Source organism: Pleurodeles waltl, chromosome 1_1, assembly GCF_031143425.1.
Source record: "Pleurodeles waltl isolate 20211129_DDA chromosome 1_1, aPleWal1.hap1.20221129, whole genome shotgun sequence".
Taxonomy (NCBI): Eukaryota; Metazoa; Chordata; class Amphibia; order Caudata; family Salamandridae; genus Pleurodeles; species Pleurodeles waltl.
Genome location: NC_090436.1, coordinates 601,539,739 through 601,567,063, shown reverse-complemented (window position 1 = coordinate 601,567,063; position 27,325 = coordinate 601,539,739).

Below are 27,325 nucleotides of genomic sequence, written 5' to 3'. Positions count from 1 at the left end.
TCACATACACATGTGAGTGGAATGGTATGTTTAGTCAGGCTTTTGGCTTGCATCAAGGTGTATGTCCCTCTCATGGTAGCCTCAGATGTGGTTTGTGTCTCTCAGGTGTTTTTCCAGAGAGATGTAGGGCCAGTCATGTCTGATGTGTGGCTATTGATGTTGCCACCCAGTCATTGGGTTATTGATGTCACAATAGCATGATACGTTGGACTATATGTCACCTTCATGCACATGACAGGTGTCCGTTGTATTGAAGGAGTAGTTCTAGTACCAGTGATTGTGTGTGGGTAAATGGTCTGAGATAATTAGGCTCTTATAATTGTGCTATACTTTGTTTTCAGGAAGAGAATGACTTAGATGATTGGTCCACAAAGTATGTAACATCCTTTCCTACGTCACTATTGGTACATGTGTAGGTGACATGTGTTCTGACTCTATCATATTCCAAATTTGGATATGCCAATTAGAGTAGTTGCATCTTTTCAAATTTCCATTGTGAAGGTTGTGAACTCAGTGACATGAAGTGTGTATGGCTTGTATGCAAAATGCTGTCTTCTGTTTACTATACAGTAAGGACGCTTGCCTGGTACATGACATCAGGTCAAAATGTTAGTATGTGTTGAGTATGTGTATGTGATAAATGGAAATCTATGTTACCTATATTTCCAATAGCTAGGTTGTTGGTTTACTATGTTACTGTGGATAGGGACCCAGTATCATGTGACCAAGTCACCTTGTCATGGACTGGTTGATGTGATAGCTCTACTGATATCAAAGTATTGTAGGTGTGATATAGGTTGCTTAGCTGGAATGTGTCAAGATTTTTATTGAGGGTTGTGCATTGTTTTTTGTTGTGACATGATGTTGACACTAAACTGATACTGCCTGGGAGTGTAGTACAACTAGCTGTGATGTTACTGAGGTGTACAGTGTGGTGTAAGTGGTATGTAAATAATGTAATGACCCTACCTCACTTTCTGTTTTCCAACATCAGCATCGACAGGTGAAGGAGACTGGGGAAGATGCTGACCACAAGACCTCCAGTCATAAGAACACGACACCAAGGGACCCAGTGGCCTGAAGGGCGAGGAAAGTGCCACGGGGGTACTGGATCCAGTTCTTTATCTTCAGAATCCTCCTCCAATGGACACTCCCTGGTGGTGGTGGACCCATCTGGCACCACCCCAGCACCATCTCTATCCACCACCCCCTTTCTATCACCACCCTCCCTGTAGCTCCCCACCAGTTGGCCGTGCTCGCTTACCCAGGAGGGTGGGCGTCTCCTTTGCTGCAGGCACCTCTGCCCCAGAACCTGTTAGCCCAGCTGCCCCAAGTGAGAACGTTATTGAACTCCTGAGGTCGGTCTCTGTGAGTCAGTCGACCATTGTGAATGCCATCCAGGGACTGGCAACTAAGATACAACAGAGTAATGTGTGTTCCTGGAGGCCATTCACTGTGCACTGGCTGGGCTACAGAGAACATTTAAGGCTCTGGTCTCCACACTGACGGCAGTCAGTCACTCTTTGTCTACCTTCCCCCCTAAACCTTCCTCTTCCTAATCCCAATCCACCATTCCCCCAGGGGCAGCTCCTCCATAAGGGCGGAGGAGAATCGCCCCGCCAGCAGTAGAAGCTGCAAACCTTTTAGAATGAAAGAATAACTATGTTTATTACCCTTTTGTTCTGAAAGAGGCGGGCCACAGAGGTTATGTGCACTGAGGGGGAGTGCTCAGCACTCCCTCTCAGAGCGCATGTGTGTTTGGCCACCTGTCTTGGGCTGGCCAAACACACATGTGCAGTAGGTTGTCTCCAGCCCGGCAACACAGTTACTGGGCTGGACAGAGCCTGCACAGGCTCCCAGTCTGCCTGGGAATGCCCTGGCTGGGCGCTCCCAGCCAATCCTGACTCTGCTTATAGCAGCATCAGGGTTGGAGCAGGGCAGGCTGGGAGCCTGTGCCTGCAGTAGGCTGGAAAGGAGAGCGGTGCGGGTCGGCGAATCAGGTACGTTTTACATTTTTTTAAAAATAATTTAATGTACCCCCTCCCACCACTCCCCCCTCCTCGTCACGCCGCACCCGCCCCTCCCTGCCCCTTTTAAGTGCTGTGAGCCACGACTGCCTGAAAGGCTGGGACCCTGTGTTAAACGTCTCAGCCAAAGGATCTCTAAAGTTACGGTACGTAGTCCATTAGGTATTTCATCCATGCTGAAGGCTTATTCATCATGAAGTGCTAAATAGGACTTTCAACAGACAAAGAAGGGATGATTTTCTTTTTTTTTCTTTTTTTTGTTCACAAAATATTTGTTTGGTTTTGTCAGAGAAAAAGAAAGAGTAGCCCTCATTACAGTTGAGGAACCGTAAAAAGGCATTCAACACAACATTCAGAGACTTTTTACTGTGAAGCATTTCCTTCCAAGTTATTCTGTTGTCGAAAACTACTTCCAGATAAATGTATGAAGATACCAATGCTAAGAGCCTCTTCCTCAGAGAAAAGTAAACCTTAGCTTAGAACTGGATTTTCTGAAGCTGATGATTTGTATTTTATGGAAGTGGACCTAAAATTCATCAGTGCGTCGGGTGCGGCAAGACCTCTTTGGAAGCTTTCTGGACAAGTAAAGCAGGTCATCTGCATTTCAGAGGACAAAGTGCCTTTGATTGCACAACTTCAGGGAATTTAGGCGGGTTTGGGCCAGGGATGTTTTCAAGATCACTCAGAATGATTTTAAATAAGCAAGATACAAAAACATACCCCCTCGTACAGACCTGGAATACTACTTACATTTTTGGTACCACTGGCCAAATTGCAGCTGCCTAGGCCTCATCATATATGCACTTAAAGTGCAAATACCAGCAAGCAGTTTATCTTGAAAGTTGCTCCAGCATATTTCAGTACTGTGTATATCCAAAGGAGATATACATTTACTGCAGTACACCTCGAGGCTTTTTGCACAAACAATGTATATCCTCTGCTGAGATTTCTTCTAACATTGTTCCAGCGCACAGCTTCAAATATTTTATTCTGCATTCTGAGGTTTTACTATTATTTATCAAGACTATTTACACATTCTGCCTCTGTTCGCTTTCTTAACAACACTCTCAGCAAATCTGAATGTCATCCTTATCTCATCTGTTGGCTAATTTGCAATTATCATTAAATTAAGGTGCAAAATTGTGCACATTACTAGGAGGTGTAACATCTCATCCATGAGCGTAGGTCACTTTGAACTCCATTAGATGTTTATATTTGACAAAATTAACTTTTCTTTTAACTCCCAAGTCTCAATAATTTCTATTATGTAAGTCTTTAGTAGCTGCCCTCACCGTATGCTGCCACACTTATAATGTGCCTTATGATCCACGACCTACGGTTCAGGAACATTTCTGTAGACATGTCTCTCTCTGTGAGCACATGGGAGTGATATTCCAAACCAACTTGTGTTGACTCTATCTCCGGGAAGGAAAAGCTGATTGTCATTGAAGAGGATCAGTGCTGTCTGGGGAGAGCCGTTATATCTCTGGAGAGCACACAATGCAAGCACGATGAACTATGTTTTCCAGCAGGCCACGAGCTTCCAAATAGGATGGAGATGCAGTAGCCATCTTGGATTTCTGTATATAACTTCCCTCTTGGCCCATGGCATCTCTACTAAGCATTCAAGGTATTATATTGCCTAAGCCAAGACCTTTTAAGGCAAATCTAGGATTTGCTTTGGAAAGAATTGTTGATTCGTTTTGGAGACTTTTAAGAACATTGGGAATACGTAGACATATCTAAAAGACAAGTCATGTTGTGCAAAGAAACTTTTAACTAATTTGATCATTTAGCTTGAAATTTTCCAAAGACTGTAGGAATGTCGCTTTACACTTATGGATTTCCTGGACCTTTCATCTCAGATCTATGATTTCCTGTGGAAACAATTGTTGATTCACTTTGGAGATTTTTTAAGTACATTGGGAATACGTAGAAATATCTTAAAGACAAGTCATGTTGTGAAAAGAAGCTTTGAACTAATTTGAACATTTAGCTTGAACTTTTCCAAAGACTGTAGGTCTGTCATTTTACACATATGGATTTCCTGTGAGGTGACAGGAAGAAATCTTAAGGCAGAATGACATTGTTTATGCTATCTATTCATGATTATGCATAAGGCATTCAGTGTTCAAAAAATGCTTATACACATTGCCAAGTTAAGAAGAACAGGATTTTAATGTTTACTAATTACTTTGAAGTGGCACATGAGTCAGGATTCTGGGTAGAAAATATGCCACAACCCACCTAAGCCCAATGGCTACTTACACCATTACCCCTAATTCCCCTAAATCTAGGATTTAAAGGGCTCCCCTATCACCAGCAGCACAGATCTGCCACAACTTGTGACCAGATGACAAAAGAGGACACGCATCGACGACAACAGGAACCCACACTAACAAAAGGCGTGATACCTTGTAGCTGTAGCAACCTTCTGGAACTGCTCAATTGTGGCTTGTCCTGGACCAAACACTGTTTCGCCCAGCAAGAGGGAACTCTTTGTGAGCCAAAGGCAAGACCAGACACCTTTGGACTAGTGGCACTAGTCACCTGCCCACTGCAGGTATAAAGTACTTACTGGATCTGAAGAAGCACTGGCCACAGGCCCTCAGAGGGATCAGCCAACGACAGGTGGTCCACTGCATTGTGGGAAGTGTAGTCCCGCTCCCTGCGAAGTTACTGGCAGCTACCATTTTCCACTTGACCTCTAGAAGGGGAGATAGCATCTCTTCCACCGTACCACTGCCAAGGCTCGTTGGTGGCCAGTCAGGTCATCACCACCTTTACTGGACGCTGAAACTCGAGGGCACACCACAACACCTTCAGCCAACATCACCTGTGGCTCAGTTGTTGAGTTTTTGCATCCGTTTCCTAGCCTGCACCATCTCAGTGGTGAAATCAGCAACCGCAGCTCACGTTTAGCACCAAGGATAGCCTTGTTCCCCTCTATAGTCATGGAACTCCTCAGTGACTTGCAAAATCCTTTTAAAGTACAACAGTAGGTACTTTACCCCATATATAGTGTGTTTTATTTCATTATATGGTTGGTGAGACATATAGGGGGTGATTTTAACCTTGGCGGACGGCGGAGGCCGTCCGCCAAGGTACCGCCGCCAAATGACCGCACCGCGGTCAAAAGACCGCGGCGGCCATTCAAACATTTCCTCTGGGCCGGCGGGCGCTCTCCAAAAGAGCGCCCGCCGGCCCAGAGGAAATGCCCCTGCAACGAGGACGCCGGCTCAGAATTGAGCCGGCGTAGTTGCAGGGGTGCGACGGGTGCAGTTGCACCCGTCGCGTATTTCAGTGTCTGCAAAGCAGACACTGAAATACATTTTGGGGCCCTCTTACGGGGGCCCCTGCAGTGCCCATGCCATTGGCATGGGCACTGCAGGGGCCCCCAGGGGCCCCGCGGCACCCCCTACCGCCATCCTGTTCCTGGCGGGAGACCCGCCAGGAACAGGATGGCGGTAGGGGGTGTCAGAATCCCCATGGCGGCGGAGCGCGCTCCGCCGCCATGGAGGATTCCCCCGAGCAGCGGGAAGTCGGCGGGAGACCGCCGACTTTCCGCTTCTGACCGCGGCTGAACCGCCGCGGTCAGAATGCTCGTGGGAGCACCGCCAGCCTGTTGGCGGTGCTCCCGTGGTCGGTGGCCCTGGCGGCCACCGGCCGCCAGGGTCAGAATGACCCCCATAGTCATCGGACAAAACTTAAGGCAAAAGGGACCCACAGTGACGTTAGGGACAAACGTCACTGAGTTAATGAAAAGGGCTGGGTGCGATCAAGCGCCAGGACCCATGCTGTCATTCATGTGTCCAGTCCCTTCATTTGCGCCTCTGACCTGCCTCGATCAGACATCAGGTGAACACATTTCGCTCATATCTGCATTCATCACAAAGAGACTTTGTGAACACTACACTTTTAGTGATGAATATTAAAACTCTGGGGTCTCTCTTGTGCTTAAAACCTGTGGGCTCAATTAATTCTAATGTTCGGAGGACTCTCTTCATGAGACTCTGTCCTGTGTATGAACTCTTGTTTTTTGGCTTTAGAGTTACTAATCAAAGAGCTTCCAGTTTTGGATTTCATTTTGTGCCCAGAGGCAGGTTCTTTGGATTTCCTACTTTAAACGCTGTGCTCTAAGCTTGAAAGGGCTCACAGAAAGCAAAACTGAATGCTAGTTAATAAAACACATGGGAAATTAAAAAAAACCTCTCGCCTCAGCACGTGCTTTAACGGTTTTGGTAACTATTGAAGAGGGAAATTAACAGAGCCATCCTTTTGTAGCATTAATAATTAGGCGCAGGGTAGCATCTCTGCCAAGTCAAGTCACCCATCGCATCATTCAGCACCAGCTGCTAGGAGCAGAAGGTGCAATTGCACCGGGGCCACTAGTAGGATGAACGCCTGAGCTAGAGCTCTTACTACCCATCCCTGGTACGGGGCTCATTCCCTTTGCCTGCGTTAGGGCCCATGGCACTCTTATACCCCGCTGCCAATGGCCCGAGCCCCATAATCGTACTGTCAATAGCAAAGCTGTCCCGTGGCACCACATCCTAAACCCATCTAGGCCAACAGTGGCACCACGAGTCCCAGAACGCAACTTTATGTCGCCTTTATGACTGGCAGTGGTTACTCTCTTTCAAAATTAGAACCATTTGAGCTAAAAAAAAAAAACACATGAAGACAGTATTAAAAACACAATTAGGAAAAGCTGAATCTCATTATTCGTATGGTGATTCGTTGGTTATTTTGCTAACAAACCCTTTAGGAGATTACCAAAGTGAAATAAAAACTTTTCAACATGTTTGTTGAAGGAAATCTATACATGTTTTCCTTTGTGTTTAGATTTTTTGTATTTAAAACGAATGCATCAACCAACTTTACTTAGAGATCGCTTTCTACACCCAGTGAACGCTGTGATGCATTGGTGCCTTCCGGGCAAGTGAGGCGAGAGGGAGCTTTGCGCCAATCACTGAGCACGTTGAGACTTGCAGTCCCGCTTTCTGAATAGGACTTGTTTTTGGGTACAGATCTCTTGAGGTGGGGAAAATTAGATTCTGGCAGTGCAAGATAAAATATGAGCCCATCCTATGTTGGAGGCCACAGTAATTGGTGAAAAGAAAAGAACCATCTACCTTCGCATGTCATAAGAGGGATTAAAAAACGTGTGGAATGTTAGGTGATGGAGAGTATGAGCAGCACATATGAGGGCGGAGTCCAGGTAAGGAGCAGACAACAGGCTACGTTGAGAGGACATTATGTCAGTGAATAAGCAAAGGTGTGACTCAAACTGTGGATTAAGGATTAAAAGGTATGTCTCCATAGCTATCCTTGATGTAAACATTCATTACCATCTCATCGATTCTCGCCCACTGTGCCATTCTAAACAGATGCCCGCTTAGGGTGACCACCTGGCATTGAGGCAAATTCTGGACAGGACTGTAAAAAATTCAGGCCAAAGGGTCAAAATTCAGGACCAAAATTCAGGACAAAGGTTCAAAATTCAGGACAAAAATTCAAGAACAGACGTCAGTTTTACAGACTCACACAAGAGAGGCCATGCCTCACTATGTTGTCAATGCATTTATTTACTCTTTTTTTAACATAGCACTATTTATTCACTGTGGTCTTTTTGTGATTGCCTCCTGGTATGCTACATTCAGGTGTCACATTACGTCCTTGTTCAGTAGTAAATTAATGCCCTTCAGTACTGCGGCAAGGCCATCACCCCTACCCAAATCTACACTGATCTTTCCTGCAGAAAAAGTAACGGCAACATTTTGATTATGTTTCTGAACATTTTAAAACCCCTGGCAAACAGTTTGGGAAACATTAAGGTAATTAACCTTATGCTAGTTTAAACAAATTGAACAAAAACATCTGGCTTACCCCAACCGCCCATGGACTTTCAACCTTATTTTTTTTTTAAAGAGGCAGGGCAGATGGTGTAGGCGACAGTCTCACACCTAATGTCAGGATGTGATGTACCCATAACTTGTCTGTAGTCTCACTGCACTAGTATGTATGTCTGGGACTCTACATTTATCTCAGAAATGGGAGCCCGGACTACCAATCAAAGATCATAAAAGAGGAGGATGAAATCGAGAGCTAATGGGAGATCCGCGGCAAGTAATTCAAAGGGTTGTTGCTAAAAACTGGATAAATAAAGAAGAGAAGAACAAGGTGGGACAATTCCTAAAATCAGACAAGATGGGTCCACCAAGACTATTCTAAGGTATTTGGTACCTGGGGAGTTGTCTCTGCACACAGGAGCGAAACAGAAGGGGCACTGTCAAGTGGTTGAACAAGCAACACCCATCCACCTTGGCAAACTCTTCTGGTGCAATGGTCCGCTGTTAGTGCTTTTGAAGGGTGAGCAGGGGCCAGACCCCTTGCAAGGTTGTGCAAGGCAATTGCCCGCATTGTCCATGTCTTTATATGGTTTTGAAATTGAGCAAAAGCCAAACTAGAGATCTGGGTTATCCCTAAGTGTCAAGTACACATAGAATCTTCAAAATATTTGGGATGTAAATTGCTCAAACAAAATTTACAAATTTTAAAATTTAATTAGTGTTTATTTAACATATGGCACTGTTTTTGCCTTTATATACAATTAGATCTCAGATGGAACTGGGAACCAGCCACTTTTGATACCTAATGATTAATATCTACCATTCTTACACTGATTTCCAGGATGAAAATCTCGACAGAGCGAACGGTCCCTCTAAGCCCAGTTTGCTTTTTGGTCTTCTCTTCTGCTTTCTGTACAGGCCATGTGGCACTAGTGAAGATGGTGTGCTACCCCAATGATAGTATTATTTTGCAAACCTTCCCCTGCTCGTCCTTCATTCCTTCTTCAGACAGGCCACACATCTGATTTGGTCACTGCGGTGCCATCGGGAGCTCTTTCCACTCTTAAGCTAACTGTGACTGCGGGTGGATTAGGTCTTCTCGACTTAGAATGCTATTATTCAGCTGCACAGGTCCAATGGGTGGCTCGCTGGCTTTCTGCCCACCTCCCTGCATGAGATGGGGTTTACCAGTAAAGACTTTTAAGAAAGGCTTAATGCACTGCTCATTGTTTCCTACTGACCATTCTACGGTTCACCATCAAGGGTTATCATGCACGGCTTTCTCTTGCCTTGCCAGAACCTGTAAACTCACAGACACGAAGAAACCCTATGCTCCTGCACTACCTTTGCTAAGCCTTCCCACTCACACAGGATGGCTGTGCTCAGAGCAACTCCATCAGTGGCATGTTGCGTGTGTCTTAAAATTGGGGACTTTGTTTCTCAACAGTGAGCTACTAAATTTCCAAACCCTTGTGGCAGACTACCATCTTCGTCAACTCCTTACTGACACAACCACCTTAAATAATCATTAAATGCCCTATTTCATGTCTGCCACCTAGCACTAACCCTACGTGAGGTGTGCCAGAAGCTCTGTACCATTGGAAATGGTGGCAAACTGATAGTGATAGAATGGGTGTACAGACCTATCCTGCAACATGGAAACCACTCCAGGTCTTCTCGTCATACTACCTGGGTGATTGATGTGGCCAAACTTCTGCAAGATATGGACTAAAATACTGGACTTTCCCCACAAAGTATCCCACAGCTGTCACTTTAAGTAAATTCATAGTGCTTCCTTGTGAATGCATTCTGCCCGTTGCTTGCCATTGGCCTTGTGGTTTGTAACTCACAATTTGTTGCTTTCAATTTGCTGGCTTTATTTATTTTAGGCTATGTAGCTTGAATTCGTCCCTTCCCTTGCCAAGACCTTATTTACAGTATCCTGCAGAGTTCTCCCTTTCTGTAAACAGGCCTGTAAATCTTGTTCTTATCTTATCATATTTGCTGTGCATTCAAAGAACAAAGCGAAATGTCAGGCTCTGTCTTCGGTGGGAACCAAGGGCCAGATGTAGGAAAGAAGCAAATTGCGACTTGCAATTTGCGAGTCCGTGCGACTCGCAAATTGCAAGTCGCAATTTGCTATGCAGAAAGGTGTCTCAGACACCTTCTGCGAGTCGCTATGGGGTCGCAAAGACCCACCTCATTAATATTAATGAGGTGGGTCGCAATTTGCGACCCCATAGCGACTCAGGGCACTCACGGGGATGGAGGCCTGCTGGGAACAGCAGACCTCCATGTCTGTGACTGCTTTTCAATAAAGCAGTTTTTTTTTCCCAAGTGTAGCCTGTTTTCCTTAAAGGAAAACGAGCTGCACTTAGAAAAAAAAACGAAACCTTTTGTTTCGGATTTTTTCAGGGCAGGTAGTGGTCCCTTGGACCACTGCCTGCTTTGAAAAAATAATTTTGGGTCCAGTCACAAAGGGGAAGGGGTCCCATGGGGATCCCTTCCCGTTTGCGAGTGGGTTACCATCCACTTCAAGTGGATGGTAACTGCGACTCCATTCGGTCGCAAATGGAATTGCATACCACTGCGACTCGCAAATAGGAAGGGAACACCCATTCCTATTTGCGACTCGGAAATGCATTTTGCGAGTCGGTTCGCAAAATGCATTTCTATATAGCAAACACGCATTTGCGACTCGCAAATGGCGATTTTCGCCGTTTGCGAGTCGCAAAGTGTTTACTACATCTGGCCCCTAGTGTTTACTTTCCTTTCTCTGACTTCAAAGTGAGAGGATTTATGCAACAATCTTGCTGGATACTGGGGTTAGGAAAGAGTTTATTCTATCACATGACAACATTTAAATAAAGTTCATAATATATCAGAACTAGAAGTACAAATCAAGCACATTTTTGTTAATTCTGAACTGTGCTGGAAACAAATACCTTTACATGATTAAAACAAATCATTGCATTAGGTGATGCAATTTCCACACATCATCGTCTGTGCACAGTATAGTTTGATTTGAAAAACTGTATATCTGTGCAAATGTAATTGTCATTTCAATCAAAAATGTGTTGTCTGTAATGGTACTGTGCTGGCATACCATCCATACTGCACTCCACTCTGCTCTGCACCACTACACGCCACTGCACCCTACTCTGTATCACTCTACTTTACTCCACTCCATGCCATTGCACTCTTCTCCATTCGGAACCACTCCACATTATGCCACTGCACTCTATGCTACTTCACACTATGCCTTTCTACTCTGCTCTGTACCACTGTACTCTATGCCACTGCACTTTACGCCTCTCTACACCACTGCGCTCTGCTCGTCTGCATGCCATACCACTCCAGTCTAGGCAACAACAATCTAATCCGCACAACTCCACTCTTTGCCACTCTGCAACACTGCACTGTATGCCACTGCACTCTAAGCTAATACACTCTATGCTAATGCACTTTACTCTGTAACACTCAATTCTATGCCCCTGCACTCTACATCAATACACTGTACATCACTATAATCTACTCTGCACCTCTGCACTCTATGCCACGGCACTCTACACTACTTTACTCTATGCCATCACACTCTATGCCACTTTATGCAACAACACTCTACCCTGTACCTCTCCACTCTAGGCCACCTCACTCTACTGTGAAATAATCTACTTTATGCCACTGCACTCTGTGCCACTGCATTCTATGCCACTGCACTCAACCCTGCACCTCTCTACTCTATGCCACTGCACTCTACTGTGAAACAATCTATTCTACGCCACTGTACTCTATACCACTCTGACCACTGCACTCTAGTTCAATGCATTCTACACCACTGCAAGCTGACACTCTGCAACACTGCACTGGCCGCCACTATACTCTACACCACTCTGCTCTGTACTACTGCACTCTGCACCATTATACTCTATTCCACTGCATTCTATGCCACTCTACTCTGCCCAGTGCCACTCTATGCAACTGCACTCTACACCAGTGAACTCTAAACAACTGCACTGTATGCCACTGCCCTTTACTCTGCACCACTGTACTCTATGCCACTGTTCTCTGTACCACTCTACACCACTGCACTGACACTCTACTCTGCAACTCTGCACTCTACACCACTCTACTCTATGCCACTGCACTCTAGACACTATACTCTACTCTACACCACTCTACAATACTCCACTCTGCACCACTCTACTCCACTGCACTCTATGCCACATGAGTCTACTCTGCACTCTATGACACTGCACCACTCTGCATTACTGCACTCTCTGCTACTCTATTGTATGCCACACTACTCCACTGCACTCTATGTAACTCTACCCCATGCCACTCTATGCCACTGCACTCTGTGCCAATGCACTCTAAACAACTGCACTGTACGCCACTGCCCTCTACTCTGTACCACTGTACTCTACGCCACTGCTCTCTATGCCACTCTACTCCACTCTACATCACTGCACTGACACTCTACTCTGCAGCGTTGCACTCTCCACCACTGTACTATTCACCAGTGTACTATGTACTACTGCATTCTATGCCACTGCACTCTATGCCACTCTACTCTGCATCACTCCACTCTACAGCACTTTGCTCTACTCCACCACTCTACACTACGCCACTGCACTCCCTGCAACGTGAGTCTACTCTGCAATCTATGCCACTGCACCACTCTACACTACTGCTCTCTATGCTACTCCATTGTATGCCACTCTACTCCACTGCACTCTATGCCACTCTACTCTGTCCCACGCCACTCCATGCCACACACTCTAAACCACTGCACTCTATGCTAACGCACTCTAAACAACTGCACTGTACCCCACTGCACTGTACTTTGCACCACTGTACTTTGCACCACTGGGCTCTATGCCACTGCTCCTATGCCACTCTACTCCACTCCACACAATTATGCCACTAACTTTAAGCCATGCTAAACAGCAGCTACTCTGGTGTATAACATGGCTAATGGCTAAAACACATTAGCAAAGCCAACAACTCTTTCGTAGATGAGACCCATTGGCTTTGCCAATGTTTGTTAGTACTATGAGGTACTGAGGTACCTGAAAGAACTGTGAAAAATTCAATTACATCATAATAAAGGCTGCTACAAAAAGCGCAAATACATTTCGGTTAGATAAAAAAAAAAAATGCTTCTCAAATACAGATTTGAATAATATACAGTTTATACCTAGTACTCTAGTACTAAAAAAATTGATAACACTCCATTAAAACCACACACTCCACAGCTCACCTTGGATCACCATTACAATACCTCTCTGAAAGAAATATCTTTGCCACCAGAAAACTTCAACTGACTACTTTTAGTAAAGTCAATGCAGGTTTTCAAGCCCCTTTGTATTTGCAGATTTACCAGTTGGGCACATTTGCATGTCTTTAGGGAAGGAGACCCCCCTGCCAAGAAGGTCTGATTCTTATCTGTCTGCCCCTCCCTCAGAGCACAGGGGACTCCCTGCCTTCCAGCCCAGCTGGGGAAACTGATCTGCCCATAATTTTGCCCCTGCCTCCATTGCCCTTTAGGTGAAAGGCTAAAATTACGGACAAATACAGTCCGTTAAGGCTTTCATCACGGACAACGGACAGCAGGGCGAAATTACGGACAGTCCGTGAAATTTACGGATGGGTGGTCACCCTATGCCCGCTGCCCTATGAAAATCAGCACTGACCGTACTCCTCATGGGAACAGTTCCAGACTGCTAGGTGAGCCCCCTCCAGGAGGGAGCAGAAGCAACCCCAGGAAGCTTTCGGTCATTTTAGGCATGTTGAAACATTGAGCACAGTCCTGCGTTTTGCACCACATGGGACTAACTGATATAATGCGTGTTCAACTGTGTGACCGGCTCTTACTCCTGGGAAAAGTTTCTTTCCGAGCATTTTCGTTCAGTGCACGTGGATTTTGGCCTTCTTCCAAAAAGCTCCCACTCAAAGTGGTTTTGCTATGTCCCATGAAATAGAATTTCACACACCAGGCTGCCAGTCTTCCCCAGGTTGTAAATGGAGATTTTAAAGTAGATGAGGTAGTAATACTTGTGATTCCGACAGTAGCAACACTAATGCACATGCCTGTATCTGGACACTCATAGAGAATAAGGAAGGAAGAAGAAGTTGTCTTTAATCTAGGCGTTTCTTGGATACTCTCTACAAGTTAATGCACCATTCCAGAGACAAAATCCAGGCACAGTAGGTGTTTTCTGGTCTTGTGTGAGAGTGACAATGACATAACATTCACAATTGACACAACCTCCTATAGGGTATGAATCCTGAGGAAAACCTTATCAACCTTTTGGCATACATGTCAACTAGCCGAGAGATAAGCAGGCTCTTAGTAACTCTAAGTAAATCTTCCTTTTTGATCTTGTAGGAAGGTAGGCATAACATAAATTAAATCTATATTCCATCTCTACCCAATTTAAATATTATTCTAAATATGTCTCTTTGTAAATAATATCAACCCACTCAGACCAGCTAATCTAGTCAGCACAAACTAAGAGCCTAGAACATACCTATCTTGGACTTGTGTCCCTGATGAGGAGCTACCCAATGATGAATCATGCCACCTTGTGTGAGGGAGTGTTTGCTTCCTTTTTTACAACAAATGAGTCGGGATCCAACAACAACAAAATACTGTTTTTGGTTTTGTTTGCCAGGTATTGCCATCTTCAAGAAAAAAACTCTAAATAAAGAAGATGCAAGTGGTTGGAGGGGGCAGTGAAGTTCTCTCAGAGCAGAGGTGACCTTGTCAGACCTCATAAATCCTTTGACTAGCTATGCTGCAGCCTAGATGACGTTCTTCAGGCAGGGTCGGGTAGTTTATGGGAAAGTCGTCCACAGGTGAGTTACCTCCAATCTGGTGTGACAGATGAGTTTTAGATGGATGTTTAGAAGCATGATTCTAGGACAAAAGCTTTCACTTTAATGAGTAGAAGGGTTAGTGTCAGGCAACGTTCACATTCTCCACAATGTTGCCTCTACAGTTGTGGTGTTAAAGTAGAATCCAGGGATTTGTCAGTATTAGCAAGTTCTGAGGTTAGTTATCAAGATGACATCCTTTCACTTGTTCTTGCTTGTTGTCGTTGGGGAAGAACACAAACGGAGACTTCAAGGACGTGAGCTAGGCTGATAATATCTAAGCATAGATTGTAGTGAGGTAGTCCTTCAGAATATTGTGTAACCTTCCCTAGACAAGTGGTGAAGCTGCTGTCCTGGAATAGTAGAGGTCTGAATAATCCTTAGAAGGCCAGAGAGTCTTAGCATAACACGACAGACACGGTGCAGGGCTGGCAATGTTACAGGACACACATTTAGGTCTGTGACACACTAATCTCTTCGATAGGAAATGCCCTGATTACTTACTGGTAATCCTCATTACTCTTAGTCCTACTTGTCCTCTAGCCAGTCCTGACATTATGAGGTTACGTCACATCCCAAACAGGAAACAAAAGAGGAAACACTCCCTAGCCCCACCCACCCTCCAGTTTAGACATGCAACTTCATAAATCACTGGAAAATTCCTGACATACCAAACCCCACAAAGGCCTGAAATGGGGAGGGTGGGTGGGAAGCAGGACTGGGTCGAGGATGAGTAGGACTTAGAGTAATGAGGATTACTGGTAAGTAATCAGGGCATTACCAATACGTCCCCCGTCCTTGACCGAGTCCTGTCATGAGGCATACCCAAGCAAAACACCAATGAAGGCCTTTGAGGATGCCCAACAGAGCACATGGAAAGCCAGACAACAAAGCCACGTGTAAGATGCAGTGATTTAATGAAAATAACAAGCAAGTCAGACATATGTGGCCCCATCAATGACCTGCAGAACACCCCAGCCAAAATTCACATGTGTAGACTGTGCACAGTTCAAACAACAGTGTTTGATAAACATGGTGTCAGAAGCCCAGGTCCCAGCACAGCAAATCTCTTCCAAGGAGACACCCTTAAAGGCAGCCCAAGAGGCCGAGAGATCCCTAGAGGAATGTGCCTCGACAGACATTGGGCAAGGCAAACCAGCACCTTTGGAAGCCCGAGAAATTGTGTCCTTAATACAGCGACTGAGAGTCAACTTGGAGGCCACCTTCTCATGACCTGCAACACCAAAAGTTACATAAAGACTGTCAAAAGGCCTGCAAAGGGGCATTGAGATCAACATAAACAGACAAAGCATGCTTAACATCCAAGGTGCGCAGCAAGTGCTCCTCAGAAGGACAAAAATCAGACAATATAAGTTCCTGTGAAGAATGGAACCAAGAAGAGACAAGGGAGGAAATCCGGATCCAGGCATAGAACCACAGCATCTTCCAGTAACCGCAGAAATGGAGGGGAACAATGCAGTGATGCAAATTCACCCAACTGTCTAGCAGAAGTAATAGCTACCAGCAAGGCCACTTTAAAAGACAAAAAATTCAGATCCACAGAGGATAGAGACTCAAAAGGGGCAGACTGACGAACATCAAGAAACAAGGAAAGATCTCAAGAAGGAGAGGAAGACCTCACCAAAGGGGCAGAGAGAAAGAATCTGCAAAACATCTGAGGCACCAATGTGGCAGCATTGGAGGTCAAAGAAACAGGGCCACAAAATGCACAGATAGCAGCCCATTGACCATTAAAGGTGGAAAATGCATAATCCTTCTCAAACCCATCCACAAAAAATTGCAGGAGATCAGGAACCGGACAGGTGACAGGAGAAAAACTGTGAAGGGAACACCAAGAGTCAAATTGAACTGAATGCTTAGAATAAGAGGACAGGGTGGACTTTATACGTGAACCTTGCACCACAGAAACAATATGATCAGGCAGACTTTTCCTCTGCAAAGCTCTCTGTTAAAACACCCAGACCGCAAGTGTTAAGGGAGCCAGCAGGTAGGGACCCAGGAGCCACAAGGAGGAGGGAACCCTCAGCACCAAAGAGGAACAACAGCCAGGCTCTGCAGCAACTGGAACCAGGTCGGTTGAGGCCAGAAAGGGAGCACCGTCACCACCGAGCACCCTCCAGCCGGACCTTCAGCAAAAAGGGTTGAATGAGAGGAAAGGGAGGAAAGGCATATAGAAGTCCCCGAGGCTGCTGAATGGACAACGTGTCCAGCCCCAGACCCCTACCGCAGGACTACTGGAACAGAACAGGTTGCATAAGGGAAGTCTTCTTGGATGCAAACAGTTCCAGGCGGGGACATCAGAACCTTTTGCAAATCATACAAAACACCAGAGGACACAGCCTCAGGTTAAGGGAAGAGGAAAAAGTCCGACTCAGGGAGTCCGCCATCACATTGTCCACCCCCCCCGATATGCTGAGCACGAATGGACTGAAGATGACACTTTGCCCAATGTGCAATGGATTAGGCCACTAGATTGAGAGACTGACTGTCTGTACTTCCCTGATGATTGATGTAGGCGACAGTCACTGTGTTGTCTGAGTGAACCTGCACATTGCACCCTAATAGACGAGCTTGGAAGTGATGCTGGGCTCTATCCACTGCTGACAACTCCCTGCAATTGGACCAGAGTCTTGTCTCTGAGGGGATCCAGAGACCCTGGACCAACTGCTGACCCAATGTAGCACCCCTTCGTATGAGGCTTGCATCTGTCACCAGCACCACTGGAAGAGAGGGATTCATCAACATCCCCTTGTTGAGATTCAAGGAGTCCAACTACCATGGCAGACTGGTGATTACTCCTGATGACAAAGGGATCATCTGGGACATGACCTGAAGCGGAACCCGCACAAATTTGTGGAGATGCCACAGCAAAGGTCTCAGATGAAGTTGGGCCCATTCCAAGAAGACAGTGGTCGCCATGTGACCCTGAACCTCCAACCATTGGTCCAGCAGAGGGGATGTCAGGACCAACAAGGACCACAACAGAGACTGCAGCCTCAAGATCCTGGGCTGAGGTAGAAACGCCCTGTCCAGAAACGTGTCGAACTCCACCCTGGTAATCAGCTTCCTGGTGTCCGACTGGAAGTTGCACTTTATAAAATTCAGGATGAAACCATGTCTTTGTGGCATATGAATGGTCTGTGCCGGAGCCAGGTGCAGCACAGCAGCTGATGGAGCCAGTACGAGTCAGTCATCCAGGAAAGGGAATATGTAAATGCCCTGGAGATGGAGATAGGCCACCAAGGGAGCCACCATGTTTGTAAAGACCCTGGGAGAGGAGTGAAAACCGAAAGGCAGGACACAAAACTGCCAATATGTGATCCATCACAGCAAACCTCAGGAACTGTTGAGACTCCAGGGCAACCGGTACATGAAGGTAAGCATCCTGGAGATTCAAGGTGGTCATGACAGAACCCCTCGGAATCAACGAAATGATGCATTACAGGCTTTCCATTTTGAAAGGAATCTTTTGAACAAACTTGTTCAGGGCCTACAGATTATTCAGTATCCAAAACGCCCTCACTACCTTTGGGACCAGAAATATGATGGAATATACTCCCGACCCCCTCTGGGTAGGGGGAGCCTGAACAATGGCTCTCTTCTTGAGAAGGGACTGGATCCCTGACAACAAAGCTTGGTGTTTCACCGGATCCTGCAGAACAGGAGTCACCACAGTGCTGGATGGAGAACGAGTGGTTAGAAACTCTATCCGGTAACCCACGTCCAGAACGTGCAGCACCCAATTGTCCAATGTCTTGAGTCTCCAGGTCTACCAACCAGGCTGGGGACAACAGAATTAATGTGTACAGTCAGGCAACTTATTCTCCATGTCCTCCAAAGGATAAAGCTTGGCCATAAAACGGGTTACAGCAATACATTCAGAATATCTCCACTCCTGCAATAAGATATCCATAACAAATAATGAATGGAAAGGGCCACACTAGACATATTCTTGAACTGAGGCAACACAAACTCCCTGGATGTACTGGGGATAATGTCCGCTGGAAATCTGATATTTACCCTTCTATGGGCCAGCAAGTCGGGCAGCAGATACTTAGAAATGTACTCCCTCCTATGGTCAACACTGGGCGATGACTCATCAGAAGAAGAGGAGCTAGAAATATCAGAGTAGAGATCCTGCCACTGAGCAACATGAAAACTCCTCTTCTGCCCTTTTTTGTAAGGGAAGACAAGGTCTCCACAATCAGCTTCTTTAACTTATCATCCTTGCTAACCTGAGTCTTATTAGGTGGTGGGGAAGATAGAGACAACCCCAAAGAGGCAGTGGAGCTGGAAGAACAATGCCTCTGCTTAGCCGCATGCTTCCCCATCGTCACCAGACGCAAGGGGCAAACCAGCACACAAATGAGCATTAACATAAACTGCACACATTGTGGAAAATATAAAAGGCACACGTGCGCCAAGAAACACAGCTGGACTGCCTTCCCAAGGCAACTCCAACTCTAGGGGAATGCGGAAGCCTGAATACACATAGGTGGCCGACAGCCACGCCGACATGTTTCCCAGTGCGTCTGAGGTAGACCGCCCAATGCAGCCTCCCGATCAGAGCCCCGTGGGCTGCGGTAAAGCACCAAAATAAATGAACACTGACAGCCGAGACCTGAGCAGGCGGACTGCTCTGGATGGCAAAGTAACCAGCTGAAAACAAGCAACAGGAGCCATCCAATGCTGTCCAAGGCGGTCCCGGGGGGACTGCCGAGGTATGAGGCCTCTCCCCCGGGATGTTTGGGGAAGTGGTACGGCCCACGGGCGCCATTTGGGCGCTTTTTGGGCTATGGGGGAAATATATAATTCTGCCATTTCAGGGGGCCCCAACCATTTTGTTGACACGGTGGCGGGTAGACAAAGTAGCTTTTTAGCTGTTAGCAGCTTTTGATTGTTTTGTTGGGTGAAAGTAGTTGATTCATAAGCGAGACGGCAGGAGGTGTTTTTGAAATAGTGGTGTTTGTTAAGGGAAGTAAGGGTGTCTTAGAAGAGGGTAGCATACTATTAAAAAGCATGACGTCTATCTTGTAATGGGCTTACCGGAGGATCCAGCAGTCTTTTTGCAGTGGCGGTATGGTGTCCGAGGTGAAGGTCCAGACGGCGCTCTGGCTGTTGAAGGAGGCCGGCTAGGCGAGCGTCGAGCGGGGTGGCTGCAGCGGCCATTTTGGCCTGTTCGCCCCCATGCAGAGGTCCTGCATCCAAGGCGATGGTGAGTCGGAGGGGAGGGGCCAGGGGGATGTAGGAGAGGCTGCAGCGAAAGGGCGGGAGGGGGTTTACCTGCCCACCCCTTGGGGTGAATGCAGCGACAAAGGCGCGCAGGACAGGGCTCCGAGCCAGAGGGAGCAGCTCAGAGGCCAGGAGTTTAAGAAGGGCGGGCGAGGTGTCAGGCTGGGGCCGGCTGCGTGGTGCGCGAAGAGCACGGTTGTGGTGCCTTAGAGCGGGCAGGATCAGGCAGCGAGAAGGGGCAGGGCCACAGACATGCAGAAGCCAGCAGGTACAGATGCTCTGTCATGAGCATGGGGGCCCCTAGGCAGGTTTGGGTGAGCTCGGAGAAGATGAGGCTCAGGGGCACTGGGAAGGTGAGTTTTCTCTGGGTGGGGATATGAGGGGGGTTGGGGAGAGTAGTGGGGAGTTCCCTCTAGAGGGGTGGGTAGAAGTGAGTTCTCTGCCCCCCATCGAGGGGGGTATATAGAGGAGTGGAGTGACAATGAAGAAAGGGGTGGGTGGGGGGTGGAGGAGAATGGCATTACTTTGAAGGTTCGTCCCCCCGGCCTACTTATGGCCGGGGGTGGCTTAGGGAGGTGCAAGGAGGGGAGAAGCAGGTCATCACTTTGGGGAGGGGGGACATCTGGAGTTGGAACAGGAAGAGAGAGTGGAGGCAGGGGCTTTAGAGTACAGTGAAAGAGACATTGGAAGTTTAGGCACAGGTTTCACCGTTACTTCGGGCTTTTCCTGGCAGGGTGGCAAGCGGTTGCGGCGTGACCTGGGCGGGTCAATGGCGGCCCGGGAACTCCAGGAGGAAGTGAAGGCGGGGCCCCGAGCGGCCGGCTGGAAGGCGTAGAGAGCGACAACAGAGGGCAATTCCAGAGCTATGGTAGTTCTGAAGAGGCCGCAAGACAGAAGGGGTATTGCGCCCCCCGTTGTGGCGGCCTTGGAGGAGCGGCGACCTAGCCTGTAACTACAGGACCATTCGAACAGAATGACGGGTAAGATCAAGGAGCAGACAAGGGATTCGGGGGGCTTCCTGCTTGGTGAGTTTGAGGAGCTGTTTGACGAACTGGACTATGACGAGGACAGTGTGGAAGGCGGCGAGTTGAGGGACGATACAGAGGATGACTGGTGGTGCACCGGGGAGGGGGGTTTCTAATGATGTGTTTCAGTTGTTTCAGACTACTGCTTCGGACACCAGAGAAGCCTTACTGGCACTACGGATGGCTCGGAGCCAGCCCCTGTCCTTGACGCCAGGTAAGAAGTGCAGTGCTGCGCACACTACGGTGATTTCGGTGGCTGTTGAGGCAAACCTTGATACGACACAAGAGCGACTGCACAAAGGGGTTTACGTAGCAGATGTCGGGGTCGGGCCGGATGAGGTCGGGGAAAAACAGGTTGGGGGTTCGTCACAAGAAGGGGAGCAAAAAGGGGACATTGCGGTGGCTACAGGGAGCGAGAAATCCCCAAAATGACCATATATGGGTACAGCGAAGCCCTTAGGGGCCCATTTAATGCTAGCCACTAAGGAAAAGATTTGGAAGGGTGAGTATGTAGAGATTCCAAAGTTGCTGCACAGGGAAATACGGTCCAAGGAGGGTTCCAAAGAGGAGGAGTACGAGCTGTCTAAGAGACCAAAGGTGCCTGTCAATATTGAGAATTTGACGGCTGCTTTTTAATATATGCCAGTGTTTATTGCAAGCATTTTCCTGAAAGGGTGGTAGTGCTCCTGAAGCAGACAAAGTTAGACAAAGAAGTGGCGGAAGGACATATGGAGGGTCCTTTTTCAGACTGGCCATTGGAGAATCTTATGGTCTCCCCTATTGGCATTGTTCCCAAAAAAGAGCCCGGCCAATTTCGGCTCATTCACCATTTGTCTTGGCCGGAGGGGGTCTTCTGTTAACTATTTTATACCACATATTGACAAATGTTTCATACGTTTCAGTGGATGTAGCCATTGATATGGTGGAGGTGTTTGGGAGAGGGACGCTGATGGCCAAGACGGATATCAAGACTGCCTTTCTGCTGCTTCCGGTACATCCCTGTGACTTTGAATTGTTGGGCATTCAATTTAGCAGCAACTGGTACGTTGACAAGGCCCTCCCTATGGGATGTTCTATTTCATGCTCATTATTTGAGTGTTTTAGCACTTGCTTACAATGGATTTTTTCTGCCATAACAGGACATAAGGCAGTGACGCATTACTTGGATGATTTCTTTTTTGTGGCGCCGACGGGTTCGGACCATTGTGCGGTCGTCCTTCGGCAATTTCAGGAATTTATGGGGGACCTGGGTGTGCCCCTGGCCCCCAAAAAGACGGTGGGGCCCTGCACGGCCTTGACATTTTTAGGCACTGAATTAGATACTACACTGATGGTGGCGCGGTTGCCGATGGAAAATAAGGTGATGATGATTATGACAGTCAAGGACATGGTAAGAAGGAACAAGGTGACAGTCAGGGACATTCAAGTATTGTTGGGCCATCTCAATTTCGCTTGTAGGGTAGTGAGAGTGGGATGGACATTCTGCAGGCGCTTAGGGATGGCCTTGGTGGGCCGGCAGTTACCACATCATCATGTTTGGCTCCTCGTTGGAGTAAAGGAGGATTTGAGGATGTGGTGTGTTTTTCTTGAGCAATTCAATGGGATTCCCCTCAAGACGTGGCAGGTTTATGACTGGGAGGTTCAAATCTTTTCAGACGCGGCAGGAGGTTCTAACTTTGGATTGGATTGTCAGGGAAAATAATGTGTGGAGACGTGCCGGCAGGGTGGACCGGGGGAGGCCGGAGCATCGCGTTTCTTGAATTGTTTCCGTTAGTAGTCGCAGTGTGCATATGGGGGTACTCACTTGAACATCACAGGGTGCTTTTCAGGGTTGACAACCTAGCGGTGGTACAGGTTGTGAACAGGCAATCAGCAAGGGAGGCTCAGGTGTTGCAATTGCTGCAAGCTTTTGTGCTTCACTGCTTGCGCCGCAATATTCATTTTAAGGCTTGGCATGTTCCAGGCGTGAACAATGACATTGCGGATGCTTTGTCTCGTTCACAGTGGGAGAGATTCCATGGGCTGGTTGCAGGCGAGACCTCATGCAGCACACGGATGCCAGTAGCCTTATGGACAGTAGGAGAGAGCGGATGCTGCGATCGGTGGTGAACTCCTTGGCTTCTTCTACAAAGCAGGTGTACGTCCGGGCTTGGCGGGAGTTTACGCAGTCCGGAGCCCATCGAAGAGAGGATGAGAGGAGCAGATTGGAGGAGTTAGTACGTTTTATTATGGAGATGGTGGAGAGACGACAGTCACGAATCACCATCTCAGGAAAATTAGCAGCATTTTGTTTATGGGCAAGCTCTTATGGGGGTACTCACCGACGGCGGGTGAACTGTGCCAGCGTATATTGGACGGTTGGGCAAAAGAAGAAGGCAAGCGGGGTGCAGGGAGGCAGCCTTTGACCTTAGAACTATTGAAGAGGGTAACACACGCTCTAGGGGGCATTTGTTATGATGCATTTGAATGCCTGCTTTGCCCGACACTAATGTCCTGGATGTTTTTTGGTGCATTTAGGGTGTCGGAGCTTCTGGGTTCTGGGAATAAGACAGGGGTGAATTGGGGTGAGGTAGAGTTTCAGGGGAATAAGTTGGTAGTGAGGATCAGTAGTTCGAAGACGGATCAGCAAGGCTTGGGAGCTCAGGTGGTGATGGCGGCCTACCTGGTGTCCACTGTATGTCCGTTTCGGTTGGCCTGGGACTTAAGACAGAGCGGCTTTGCCTTGGGAGAGGAGGTTTTTCTGCACAGTAAGGGTACAAGAGTATCTGCGCATCAGCTTTTAGCAGTGCTGCATTCGGGTTTGAGGCACGTGGGGGAAGATGCAACTAAATTTGGCATGCATTCTTTTATGATAGGCATGGCAACGGAGGCAGGGTATAGGGGATGGAATCACAGATCGATAATGACTTTAGGGAGGTGGAAATCAGAAGCTTACAAGCGGTATGTCAGGAGGGGGGCTCTGGATTGGTGGAATAGTCAAGTAAAATATTTTTCTCCTGCTGCAGGTTCGGTACCGGGGCCAGAGATGCAGTTCCTCTCTATATGGGTCGTCGAACACTCCTTTGTCAAGTGGGCCCAATGCCAAGCCAGTTTAACGGCAATTGGGGATAATTTGGGGTTGGACAGGGAAAGATATAGGGTGCGATGGACTTGTAAGGGAGGTATGCGATGGAAACAACTTTTGGTGACATTGCAGGAGCTCAAGAGCCAGGGTTTTTGTCCCGATGTGTTGCTCATACACCTCGGTGAGAATGATTTAGTTCAACGGACAGGTTTAGATGTCCTCAAGGGTATGAAGGGGGACTTGCTGGAAATTCAACATCAGTGGCATGGTTGCCATTTGGTGTGGACGGCCTTTTGTGCCTCGTAGAATATGGAGAGGGGCACGGAAATAGGAGCCATAGAGAGGGCTTGTAGGAAGATTAATAAAGAAATGAAAGTCTTCTGTGAGATGTATGGTATCACATGTTTAGAACACGTGGACCTACATTTCGAGGATCGGGAATTTTTTAGAGGCGACGGTGTATACCTGTCCTTCATGGGCATGGAGTTGTACCTGCTCCAATTAAAGGAAGCTTTGAAGCCCATGTTTCATGAGTCATAAAGTAGGAACTTGAGGGACGTCATATGGTACAGTGGGGGGCAGGAAAAGGAGGATCTCCTTTTCCTGGTGGCGGGGACTGAGACAGTTCACAGTACTATGAGAACAGGGAGGGATGGCAGAGCCGACAAGACATCTTCAGGAGGGAAAGGGAGTGGACGACAGCAGGAAAACTCAGACAGAAATAGTTGGGCATTAAGAGACTATTAACGTGACATTCGGATTCAGAAATAAATCATTACAATGGAAGGGGCATTAAAAGGACACGTGGTTAAAAAAACGGAAGGGGGAGAGCAGAGTAGGGGAGGGGGAGAGACTGTTAGGAAAATTGGTGTATAGTGAGGCTTTAGTTTTGTGAGTTAATAGGACAAGGGTTTCTGCTGCTTTGTGAGTGCACCTGTTTCCAATAAAGTGACCTTTTACACACAACAAGGTCCTGTGAGGTGTCCTTCTTCCCCAAGGAGGTCCCGGTGGCGACTACCGAGGTACGAGGTCTCCCCCCGGGATATTTGGGGAGGTGGTATGGCCCACGGGCACAGTTTGGGTGCTTTTTGGGCTATGGGGGAAACATATAATTACGCCATTTCAGGGGGTCCCCACCATTTTGTTAGTGCGACACGGTGGCCGGGTGGACAAAGTAGCTTTTCCCTTCCTCCCTCCCTCATTTCCGCCCTCAGGGGGTATGGGTTTAAGGTGGGGGGAATGCCATTTACTTCAGGCTTTTTGTGGAAAAGGGTGCACAGGCAGAATGAAGGTTGTATTTGTCGCTGGGGAACAGGTGCGAGCGGGGACTGAAACAGTTCGCAGGACTATGAGAACAGGGAGGGACGGCAGGACCAACAAGACATCTTCAGGTGGGAAAGGGAGTGAACGACAACAGGACAACTCAGACAGAAATAGTTGGCCATTAGGAGACTATTAACGTGACATTCAGATTCATAAAGAAATCATTACAGTGGAAGGGGTATTAAAAGGACATGTGGTTAAAAGAAAGGGAGGAGGGGCAGGATAGGGGAGAAGGGAGAGACTGTTAGGAAAATTGATGTATAGTGAGGCTTTAGTTTTGTGAGGCGATAGGTCAAGGGTTTCTTCTGCTTTGTGAGTGCACCTGTTTCCAATAAAGCGGCCTTTTACACACAACAAGGTCCTGTGAGGTGTCCTTCTTCCCCAAATACAGGGTCCTGGCATATCTGCAATACAAACAACACAGGAGACCCACCGCTAACCTGCCGTCTTGCGGAGGAGGTGAAAGCCCGGCAGACACATCAGCGTCTCCTGTAAGATCCATCTCAGACAGGAAACAAAACAGGAAGTGTTCCACTGAGGTATGTGGTTATATGCCTTGACTGGAAGGTGGAGGGGGCAGGGATTGTTTCCTGTCTGGGAAGGGACGTAATCTCATGACATCAGAACTGGGTTGAGGGTGAGGGACATAGAGGTAATGAGGCAAGCAGAGATTTTTCTCTTCCTTTAGCATATATTCTAGGGGTGTGTGTATCTTAATACGTAGCTCTATCAACTTCCATACTAAGTGAGAAAATAGAAGACCTGAAGGTAGATTTGTAGCTCTTCGTGTCACCTTTCACAGCAGAAAGTAACATTTATCAATAAATATGCCCCAAATATTGACACACGATTCTTCACTTCCATATTGAATGTAATTAGACATTTCAATACAGAAATGATGATCTGCGGGAGGACATTTTAACCTTACTCTTAATGCAGAACTCAACAGATCTAACAGTTAAAGTTCACACAATCAATCCACAAGCCGGCTGGCTGAAATTATAGATGTTCCAGAGTTAATAGTTGGGTGGAGACTTAGATATGGTGTAACAAGAGAGTACTCTTTTTATTAATCTCCACATGGACTACTGCCATGCATTGAGTTCTGACCTATGTCGCAAGAGGTCACATCCTGGTATTGGAAATTGCATACCACCCCTGTACACTATCTGCCCATTCCTTGATAAAGTTGAGCCTGTCCATACCATGCTCAAGGTTGAACTGCCCAGATGGAGGTTCCTCTCAGAGTTCTTGTTGGGTGCAGTGTTCAGAGATGAATTACGTTTGCCATTAACGTCAACCAACAGCTACCTGATGGACATGAATAGCTTACTGTACAAATTTCAGGAACAAGCTGACACAACAGGCCAGTACTACAGATAACAGATGAATGTGGAAAGCCACTCTTTGCTAGTGAAGGCATATTTGTAGAGTTTTGCAGATACTCTGAATGGCTATATACCTCCTTCAATTACGAGGATCAGGCCTCCATTAAGACCTATCTAGAGGATATTCCTCTAGTGTAGCTGGAAGACTATTACAGTCAATTTTTAAATACACCCATAGTGCTAGAAGAAAGCAAGGATGCTATTAAAAGCTTAAAGGTTTTGCCAGTGGGAAAGCCTCGGTCACAGACAGCCCTTTTGCCAATTTGTACAAAGCGTGTACAGATATACTGGCTTCGATGTTGATGAAACTATATAACAAAACCCTGCAAGATGGAATTTTATCAACCACATTGTGGGAAGCCATTATAGCAGTGCTTCCTAAGCATGGCAGTGATCTGACCAAAGGTGCATCATACTGTCCATTATCATTGCTCAATTTATATAAAATCTTAGCAACTGTAATTGTGAATCCGTTAGCTTATTGTTATAGAAATTGTTCTCCCCACTCAATCAG